Source organism: Zingiber officinale, chromosome 5A (assembly GCF_018446385.1).
Source record: "Zingiber officinale cultivar Zhangliang chromosome 5A, Zo_v1.1, whole genome shotgun sequence".
Classification (NCBI taxonomy): Eukaryota; Viridiplantae; Streptophyta; class Magnoliopsida; order Zingiberales; family Zingiberaceae; genus Zingiber; species Zingiber officinale.
Window position 1 is genome coordinate 73,665,721 of NC_055994.1, and position 10,130 is coordinate 73,675,850.

Genomic DNA, 10,130 nt, shown 5'->3' on the forward strand with positions numbered 1-10,130 from the left:
ACCATGATGTTAGGAAGTCAATAACGAGAATCAAGATCCTCCCCGTTATCTTCTCCCCTAAAATCAAACCTTCATACATCTCTAAACTTAGATATCTCTCCCCCTTTGTCAAACACCAAAAAGGTGCGAATGGGGTGATAAGACTCAAAAGACTCCCCCTTAACCCATACTGTCTTTTCTTAATGCACCTAGAGTTCCCTCGAAGTGTATTATATGACAGTAAGAGATAAAATACAATCAAGTCATGGCATAGAAACAGCATATGAATATGAACTGAAGCATAAGGAAAAGCAAGAAATAGACAAATGAATAGTAAAAATATACGAGTAGCATAAGTATCCAGGTCAGACAAAGATATCCAACAAGTAGCATCCAAAATACAGACAGGCAAAGTGGCACACAGAATGTATCAATCAATATCCTCAACATGAGGAAACTCATCATCATCCACGGGAGGCTCGTAATCCTGAGGCGGCATGCTGGAGCTCGAAGGTGGATGGCCCGAGTAATGCTGTGGAGGTGGGTAGTTGGCCATCCAGCCCAGAAGCAGCTGCTGCGTCACCAGCTGCTGACTGCGTAGATCATCGTAGCGCTGGTCGATCCGAACGCGCAGTCCATGGAGCTCAGCAGCCAGCAGCTCATCGTGTCGATCAAAGCGACTCTCCAGCTCGGCGATCTGCCAGCGCAGATCAGGATCGGCCTCTCCATCGTCAGCAGCAGGAGGAGCAGCAACAGGAGCAACCTGTCGTGGAGGTCCCCGTGATAACTCACCTAGAGCTCTCCCATCCTTCCACCGAACATCCCCATTTTGTCCTATGATTCCAGACTTGGAAAATGCCCGCTTCCCAAGTCTGCAATCCTGTCTGACCATCTTCACTATCCTACCCTTAGACACATCTATCTGAAGGGTCTCGAGCCAATCGGTAATTATATGCCCATAAGGCATATAAACGGTGGAGCTGCTAGGCTGAGAATAGGAGATGATCGAAGAATAGATGCTGGACATAATGTCAAAGTCGAGACGCCGACGCAAACCATAAAGCATAAGAGAATGATATGGTCGGATCTCAGATGATGGTTTAGATGTGATAGGTAGAAGGCAGTTTGTGACTATCTTAAAAAGAATATAGTCAGGGGCAGATAGTCGTAGAGCGGCAAAGGTGGGAAAATCAACATCCAACTCATCCAGTCCACCTGGTCTAGGATGACCGAAGAAATACTCATAGATGGAATCAGGTGATACATCAAGTGGAGGAGGTAATGATTCTGGTAAATCAGGAAAAATGGGAAAAGGATCTCCTGAACAAACTCGGCAACCTAGATACCTAAATAATTCTACTACAGAGAAATTAACAGTTTTCTTAGCGACTCTGGTTCTATAAGTACCATCGCTGCTTTGATGAAGATTGTTGTAGAATTCAGATACTAGGTTATGGTCGATGTCCCTCTCTAAGTAGACTAACGAGTCAAGATTGTAATATGCTAGTGTTTCGGATACAGAAGGACAAAACTCATCCATGTACTTTCGATCCACAGATCGACATGGGAGTAGCTTGAATGTCCTATTTTGAAATGCTTGTTCAAACTGGCGGTTCGGGAATCTTGAAGAAGAGGAAGGTTGAGGTCGGGAGGGTGCCTGGGACTTGGACTTCTCGGCAGAAGACTTAGAAGTACCCTCACCGGTAGATTTCTTCCTAAATAGGTCAAAGATAGGACACGGTTGAGGCAAATGGGAGACCACGGGAGCCACAAAGAAGAGAACCGAGACAACACACAGAGAAACACTGTGAAAAGAAACTAACATGTCAGAAATGAACAGATTTAGGGGAGAAAGGAAGTTACCTGGGCGCCATTTGAGGTTTTCGGAGAAGATGGAGAGAAGAGTCGGGACTGAGGAGTGGTTCGGCTAGGGTTTTCGGCGTGAAATGAGAGGAAGAAAGATTGGGGGAAGTTAAAAAAAAAAAGGGGGGGGTGATCGATCATAAGATCGGACGGTTGTCCGATCAGGAGAAATCCTGACCGATCAGGGAACATCCTGATCGGTCAGGGAGTGTTTAGAGCCTCCTGATCGGTCGTGGAGACCGATCAGGGAGCCTCCTGATTGGTCCCCGGACCGATCAGAGGTGGATCAGCGTGCCAAGTCTCCTGATCGGTCGTGGAGACCGATCAGGGAAGCTCCTGATCGGTCCCCGGACCGATCAGAAGTCGACCAGTAACTGCTGATACGTGCCAGAACCACTGATCGGTCTGCTGACCGATCAGATATCGAAGAACTCTCCTGATCGGTCGTAGAGACCGATCAGTGTCTGATAATCAGTGACTTCAGTCGTATCGACAGCTCTGAAACTTGGTTCAACAACTTTCAAGTTTAGAACCTAGGATCTGAAGAGCCCACAGATTATATTCAGTGATACCAGTGAATATTTCCTAATGATGAGCTCTAATGATTTTGAATTATCAAGGGCTCGAAAGTTTCAGACACTTCATAACAAATGTGTTGAATCTCAAAGTTTCAAAAGAGAAGTTCGTTTTATTTGTTTGCTGAAACTATGATTTATAGTGAACCAAGGTAATAAATCTGACTCAGGCTATCGGTTCACGATATATCCTTCCTATGAGTAGTTACAAGTTTGTCAAAATATGTCAAATTTCTTCACCAACTTGTCATATTTTCAATCAAAATCAGGAAGGTATCAATCAAGGGTATCAATCAACACATCAACCAGGTTAGATGATTTCTAGACACAGATCCAACCAAGATTCCTTGGTTGGAATATATGAGGAAGATCTAGGAGCCAAATACACATGAATTATGTAATGGCCTTCCCCATACTCAATTTATGTCTCTTCAACCTAATTATTCAAGGGATGCATGATACATTTTGAATAATTTGGTTGATCCTAGCATCTCACCCCATTTCTAGCAAACAAAAATATTTTGTTAAACCTTATAGTTTGTGTGAGATGTCCCCAAATTGCCCAAATTAATTTTCTAATTTCTCTTGTCATTTTAATGGTCCTTATTGATCATGATGTGGTCAAAATGACTTATTGAGCCAAACACATTCCCAATTCCCTCATTAAATGACTAAATTCATTTTCTGGAAGGGGTTTGGTGAAAATATCGGCTAGATTTGACTTTGACTCAACATATGTGAGTGCAATGTCTCCCCTAGCTACGTGATCTCTAATGAAGTGATGACGCACTTCAATGTGTTTGGTCCTTGAATGATGGACTGGATTTTTCGTTAGGTTTATTGTGCTAATGTTGTCACACAACACTTGCACTCCTTTGTATGAAAGTCCATAATCTTCTAGAGTGTGAATCATCCACAACAATTGTGATACACTCTCTCCCATGGCAATGTATTCAGCCTCGGTCGTGGAGAGAGCAACACAATATTGCTTCCGACTTGACCAACTAATCAACGATGAACCTAAAAATTGGCAACCCCCACTAGTGCTTTTCCGATCCAATTTGCATCCAGCATAATCGGAATCGGTATAGACTATCAAATCAAAAGACTCCGTACGAGGGTACCACAGTCCTACTCTAATTGTGCCCTTGAGATATCTTAGAATTCTCTTAACTGCAGTTAAATGAGATTCCTTGGCACAAACTTGATATCTACCACACATGCCCACAGCAAAATGTATGTCCGGTCGACTAGCTGTGAGATATAGAAGACTACCGATCATGCTTCTATATTGCGTTAGATCAACTGGTTTCCCACTCTCATCATTGTCAAGACGAGTGTTTGTCGCCATTGGAGTGGATACTTCTTTAGAGTCACTCATTTTGAATTTTCTGAGCATCTCTTGAGTGTATTTCGTCTGATGGACATAAATTCCATCGCGAGTTTGTTTGATTTCAAGTCCAAGGAAGAATGTCAATTCTCCTACTAGACTCATCTCAAACTCACTTTCCATGTGAGAAATAAATTCATTCAAATAGCCCTTGTTATTTGAGCCACAAATTATGTCATCGACATACACTTGGGCTACAAAAATGTTTTCACCATCTCTACGCAGAAATAGTGTTGGGTCTATTTGGCCTCTTACAAAATCCTTTTCTAGCAAATATGTTGACAACCTTTCGTACCAAGCTCGTGGTGCTTGTTTAAGCCCATAAAGTGCTTTCTTGAGTTTGTACACGTGGTTTGGAGCTTCGGTATTCACAAACCCCGGTGGTTGTTCAACATAGACTTCTTCTTTAATAAAGCCATTTAAGAAGGCAGATTTAACATCCATTTGATAGAGCTTGAAACCTCTATGTGCAGCACAAGCTAGCATCAAATGAATGGACTCTAATCGGGCCACGGGAGCATAAGTCTCATCATAATCGAGACCTTCGACTTGACTATAGCCCTTGGCTACAAGTCTTGCCTTGTTTCTTACAACTTCTCCCTTTTGATTTAACTTATTTTTGACGACTCATTTAGTTCCAATAATGGTGGTCTTCTTAGGTCTAGGAACTAAGTCCCACACTTGGCTCCTTTCAAATTGACCTAACTCATCTTACATAGCTATGATCCAATCAGGATCGCGCAATGCCTCATCAACTAATTTTGGTTCAATCTCTGAAATCAATGCGACTTCATTAGACTCATTTCTAAAGAATGACCTAGTCCTAACCCCTTGTTGGATGTCTTCCACAATTTGGTCTTGGGGATGACTAGTGGCTATCCTAGATTGTCTTGGTGTTGGTGGTGCCTCATGAATGGTCTCACTAGGCACAGGCAAGGACTCAATATCAGGCAAAGGATCAGATTGAGTTCTTTGTTGCCTTCGTTCATCATCATCAGAGTCAACTTCGACTCTTTCTATGTTTCGATCATTAAAACTTAGCCTTCTAAGTTCAAGTTGAATTTCTCCTACATCCCTTGATTGATCATTTAAGTTAGGGATTTCTTCAAAAGCTACATCCGAGGACTCTTCAATCAATTTAGTCCTATTGTTGTAGACTCGATAGGCTTTACTGGTGAGCGAGTACCCGACCAGTATCCCTTCATCAGCTTTGGCCGAAAATTTTCCAAGATGGTCCTTGGTGTTCAAAATAAACACCTTACAACCAAACACCCTAAGATGTTTAATTGTAGGGGGTTTTCCAAACCAAAGTTCATGGGGAGTCTTTCCTAAAAACCTATGTATCGGTTTTGCACATAGCAAGCTGTATTTACAGCTTCAGCCCATAAGTAACTCGGTAGTGAGTACTCATTGAGCATACTTCGTGCAGCCTCTTGTAAGACTCGGTTCTTTCTCTCCACAACCCCATGTTGTTGTGGGGTCCTTGGAGTAGAGAACTCATGCCTATATCCCTTTTCTTGACAGAATTCTAAAAATCTATGATTTTGAAATTCCCCACCATGATCACTTCTAATGGTTTTAATTGTTGTTGATTTTTCATTTTCAGTTCTTCTACAAAAGGAAATAAAAATATCTATGGTTTGATCCTTAGTTTTCAAGAAGAAGGTCCATATATACCTAGTAAAGTCATCAATAATCACTAAACAGTATCTACTTCCATTTAATGAAATAACACTACTGCAATCAAACAAATCCATATGTAATAAGTCTAAGGCAGTAGTTGTACTTACAACGCTTTTACCTTTATGAGGCGCTTTAATTTGCTTACCCTTCTGACATGCATCACACAATTTGGTCTTTTGGTACTTGATGCTTGGTAAGCCTCGCACTAACCCTTTGTTGATCAGCTTTCGGATATTTTTCATGTTCACATGAGCCAACCTCCTATGCCAAAGCCACGATTCTTCTTCTTTTGACATGAAACACTTAGCAAGAGCATTAGTAGCACTTTTAAAAGAAACTTGATAAATGTTATCTACTCTTGTACCTACTAGTACCGTGTCAAGTGTGTCAATATTTTTGACTAGACATTGACTCGAATGAAACTCAATTGTGTAACCCGTATCACACAATTGACTGACACTTAGGAGATTAAAAGTCATCCCCTTGACTAGAAGGACATTCTTGATTTGGAGGCATTCGGATATATGAATGTCTCCAACTCCTATAACCTTAAGACTACCATTATTACCAAAAGACACATTACCTCTATTTTTGTTTTGAATGGTAGAAAATAGTGATTTGTCCCCGGTCATGTGCTTGGAGCATCCACTATCAACAAACCAAGTTGATAGACGCTCCCCCTTTACCAATGCCTACAAGACACGAAAGATAGATATTTTAGGTACCCAAATCTTGGGACCTAATGCATCTACAATGAAGGACTTAGGCACCCATGCCTTTGTTACCTTCTTCCTAGTCTCATGAACCCTAGAAACATGCGATCTATGAAATTGGGTTCTTGATACTAAAGAAATAAAGCTAGACTCCTTAGGTTGGTATCCTAATCCAGCCTTGTTGTAGACCGCCCTTTGGGCATTTAGAATCATGTCTAGGGTCTTAGAGCTAGTTGAGAATTTCTCAAGCATTTTCTTGAGTTTCTCAACCTCACCCTTCAAGGCCTTGTTCTCATCTTCAAGGAGCTCTAGATGTAGGTCATCAACCTCATCTTCCCTAAGAGCTCTCAAGTTCTCTACTTCTTCTTTTAATGATTTATTTTCTGTTTTTGATTTTTTAAGCAAGGTAGACAAATGTGTAATAGTCTTATAACATTTTTCTAAGTGAGAAGAGGTTACCTCTTCATCATCCGAAGATGATGAAGCCGCGGCTGAAGTGCTTGAGTCATCACTCTCGGACTCGGACTCGGACTCCTCCCTTGCCATGAGTGCCAATTGCCGAGTACTCTTCTCCGTCTTCTCTTCCTCCTCCGATGAGCTTGAGGAAGATTCATCCCAAGTGGCCTTGAGAGCTTTCTTCTTCTTGGCTCTTTCCTCCTTCTTTTTGGCCCGTTCCTCCTTCTTGAGTTTTGGACACTCACTCCGGTAGTGGCCTTTCTTGCTACACTCATAGCAAGTAACGTTAGACTTATCAATATTTTGATCTACAGTCTTACCTTTGTATCTCCTGTTTCTTCTCATGATCCTCCTCACAAAATTTGCCATCTCGCTTGATGATGATCCACCTTCATCATCGGACTCAGAGGAGGATGAAGATGAAAGAATCTCTTTCTCCTTCTTCTTTCCTTTCTTTCTTCTCCCATCCTTGCTCTTTTCTCCTGCAACCAAAGCTATACCTTTCTCCTTTTGACCTTTGTTAGCAAGTTCATGAAGTTCCATTTCACAAAAGAATTCATCTAGCTTTACAATGGAAAGATCCTTGGAAACCTTGTAGGCATCTACCATAGATGACCACAAGGCATTCCTTGGAAATGATTTAAGAGCGTACCTTACTAGATCGCGATTCTCCACGCGTTCATCCACGGAATGTAGACCATTGATGATTTCCTTGAACCTCCCATGTAGTTCACTTACCGTTTCGTTTTCCTTCATGGTGAGATTTTGTAGTTGATTCAAGAATAGGTCCCTCTTGGCTATCCAAGAATCACGAGTTCCTTCTTGGAGCTCGATAAGCTTGTTCCATAAATCTTTTGCACTCGAGAATGGACCTACCTTGACGAGTTGGTCCTTGGCAATCCCACACTGTAAGGTGACTACCGCCTTGGCATCGGCTTGCCCTTTACGAGTTTGTTCAGTAGACCACCTTGATGAATCGAGTTCCTTACCTTCTTCGTCCTTCTGTGGTGTGAATCCTTCCTTCACCGAGAACCACATGGAGATATCAGTCTTGAGGTAATACTCCATGCGGCTCTTCCAGTATTGGAAATCTGCTCCATCGAAGAAGGGTGGTCTGTTGGTGCTGAATCCTTCCTTCATGGCCATCTTCTTGCTCCTTCTGATGTTAGTCCAGATGAAGAGCACCAGGCTCTGATACCACTTGTTAGGATCTTAGATGGCTAGAGGGGGGGTGAATAGCCTCTTAAAAACTTAAACAAAGATTTCTACAGAGAAACTTGTTAGCACAGCGGAATTAGGAAACTAAAACAAAGGAAACAAGCACACTAACACACGGATTTATGAGGTTCGGGGATAACTTGCCCCTACTCCTCGGCGTGTCCGTAAGGTGGACGACTCCTTGATCTTCGGTAGATCGCACCCCGGATAAATTCCGGCTAAAGATCCTCCTTCTCGGTGGAGTAACCTCTCCACAAAGTCTCAAGAAATATATATGTTAAAGCACAAGACTTACAGAGCTCGGTGGCAAAGAAGAATGAACTAATGCTTACAACCACGCGAGGATCAGTGGAAACAAGAACTCACAGATCGCAGTTTTTCACACGAGAGCTCAAGAACGATCAACAGAACTTTTTCACTTTCTTGCTTGCTTCTTACTTCTTTACTCTCGCTGTTTTCTGCTTCTTAAGCCCCTGTTCTCTGCTCTGCTGTCACAGATTGTGGCAAATCTGTACAAAATCATCGCTGCAGCCAATCCCTCTTCCTCCTTACCTGGTCCTCTGAACTCACACCAATGAAATCACAGTCTTCACTGGTGTCTTCTGAGCTCGAACCAATCACCAGGAGTCAAGCGGATCGCGGCCAGATCTCACCAGTAGCTGTTGATGCTTCAAATGCACCATGCACCACGAATCACAGCAAAAAGTCCATTTGTCGTATTCCTCTTATGGACTTAATTTGAAATTATGCTTGGAATGGTGCCTATAATCCTGCAAACTCAAAAGCTAACAGCACAGAGGTTTATATCACATGAATCAGACAAATCAGATGCAGTGGAGAAATCGCAGAACATCGAACAAATCAGATTAGGTGTGGATCGGTCACCAGACCGATCCATGGACCGATCAGGACATATCCTGATCGGTCCCAGACACCGACGGCCGGAGACCGATCAAGGCCGCATGGATCGGTCTCCATGATCGATCCTTCCCTCTTCTCTTTGCAATAGCATCTTCTCGATCCGTCTACGGCATCGATCGATTACACTCGAGCTCTGGAGTGTTTCGATCGATCCACGATCGATCGACATTACACTCGCAGCATCGAGTGTTTCCCGATCGGTCACCGCGATCCATGGAAACTCGTTTTCTGACCTGGATCGGTCCGCCGACCGATCCATGCAGATACAGATCGATCTGCCGACCGATCCAATGTACCATGGAATCATTCTGACCTAATTCGGTCCAGAGAACGAGCTCCCGAGCCCTTTCTGACCTAGTCCGGAGAACGAGCTACCGTGCCCTCTCGACTCCGTCAGTCCAGAGAACGAGCCACCGAGCCCTCTCGACCTAGTCCGGAGAATGAGCCACCGAGCCCTCTCCGACTCCGTCAGTCCGAGAACGAGCTACCGAGCCCTCTCGACCTAGTCCGGAGAACGAGCCACGTGCCCTCTCCGACTCGCCAGTCAGAGAACGAGCTACCGAGCCCTCTCGACCTAGTCCGAGAACGAGCTACGAGCCCTCTCCGACTCGCCAGTCCGGAGAACGAGCCACCGAGCCCTCTCTAACCTAGTCGGAGAACGAGCTATCGAGCCTCTCCGACTTCGTCCGGTCCGGAGAATCCAAGGCCTCTCTGACCTAGAGTCCGAGAACGAGCTACCAAGCCCTCTCCGACTTCGCGTGCCAAGTTTCCAACTTGGACTTTTCCCTTCCACTCAATCAACCTTGATCATTAATTAAAACGAGTTTAATTAACATCTGATACAAACTTAAATCCGTGTCAACATCAAAACAACAGCCAGGTCAGACTGTATCAACACTAACTACATAGCATCAGGGTCCCTGACTGCTCACAACGTCGAATATCACTCCCCACTGAGTGGTCGGGTGGCATGACAGGACAAGCGACAACTGCGCCAGCTACCACTACTAATGAGTGGCCGAGTGTGCGACGCTAAGAATGACTGACAACTCTCTCAACCACAAGGGAGACTTTGGTTGTCAGCATGCATTATAATGATGAGCATGATGTAATAATCATGATACAGACTCGGTCATCATCAATGTAACACCTTAATCCATCATAAATACCTCCAGTACAATGATCTATCTAACAACTATATCTATAGGATCTATAGGTATGGGTAGATCCAATTGGTATCTACTGAACAGCAAATACAATAAGTAGCAATACCAAACACATACAAATCACACACGTACGTACTCTACAACATAGGTATAATCAACATGATAC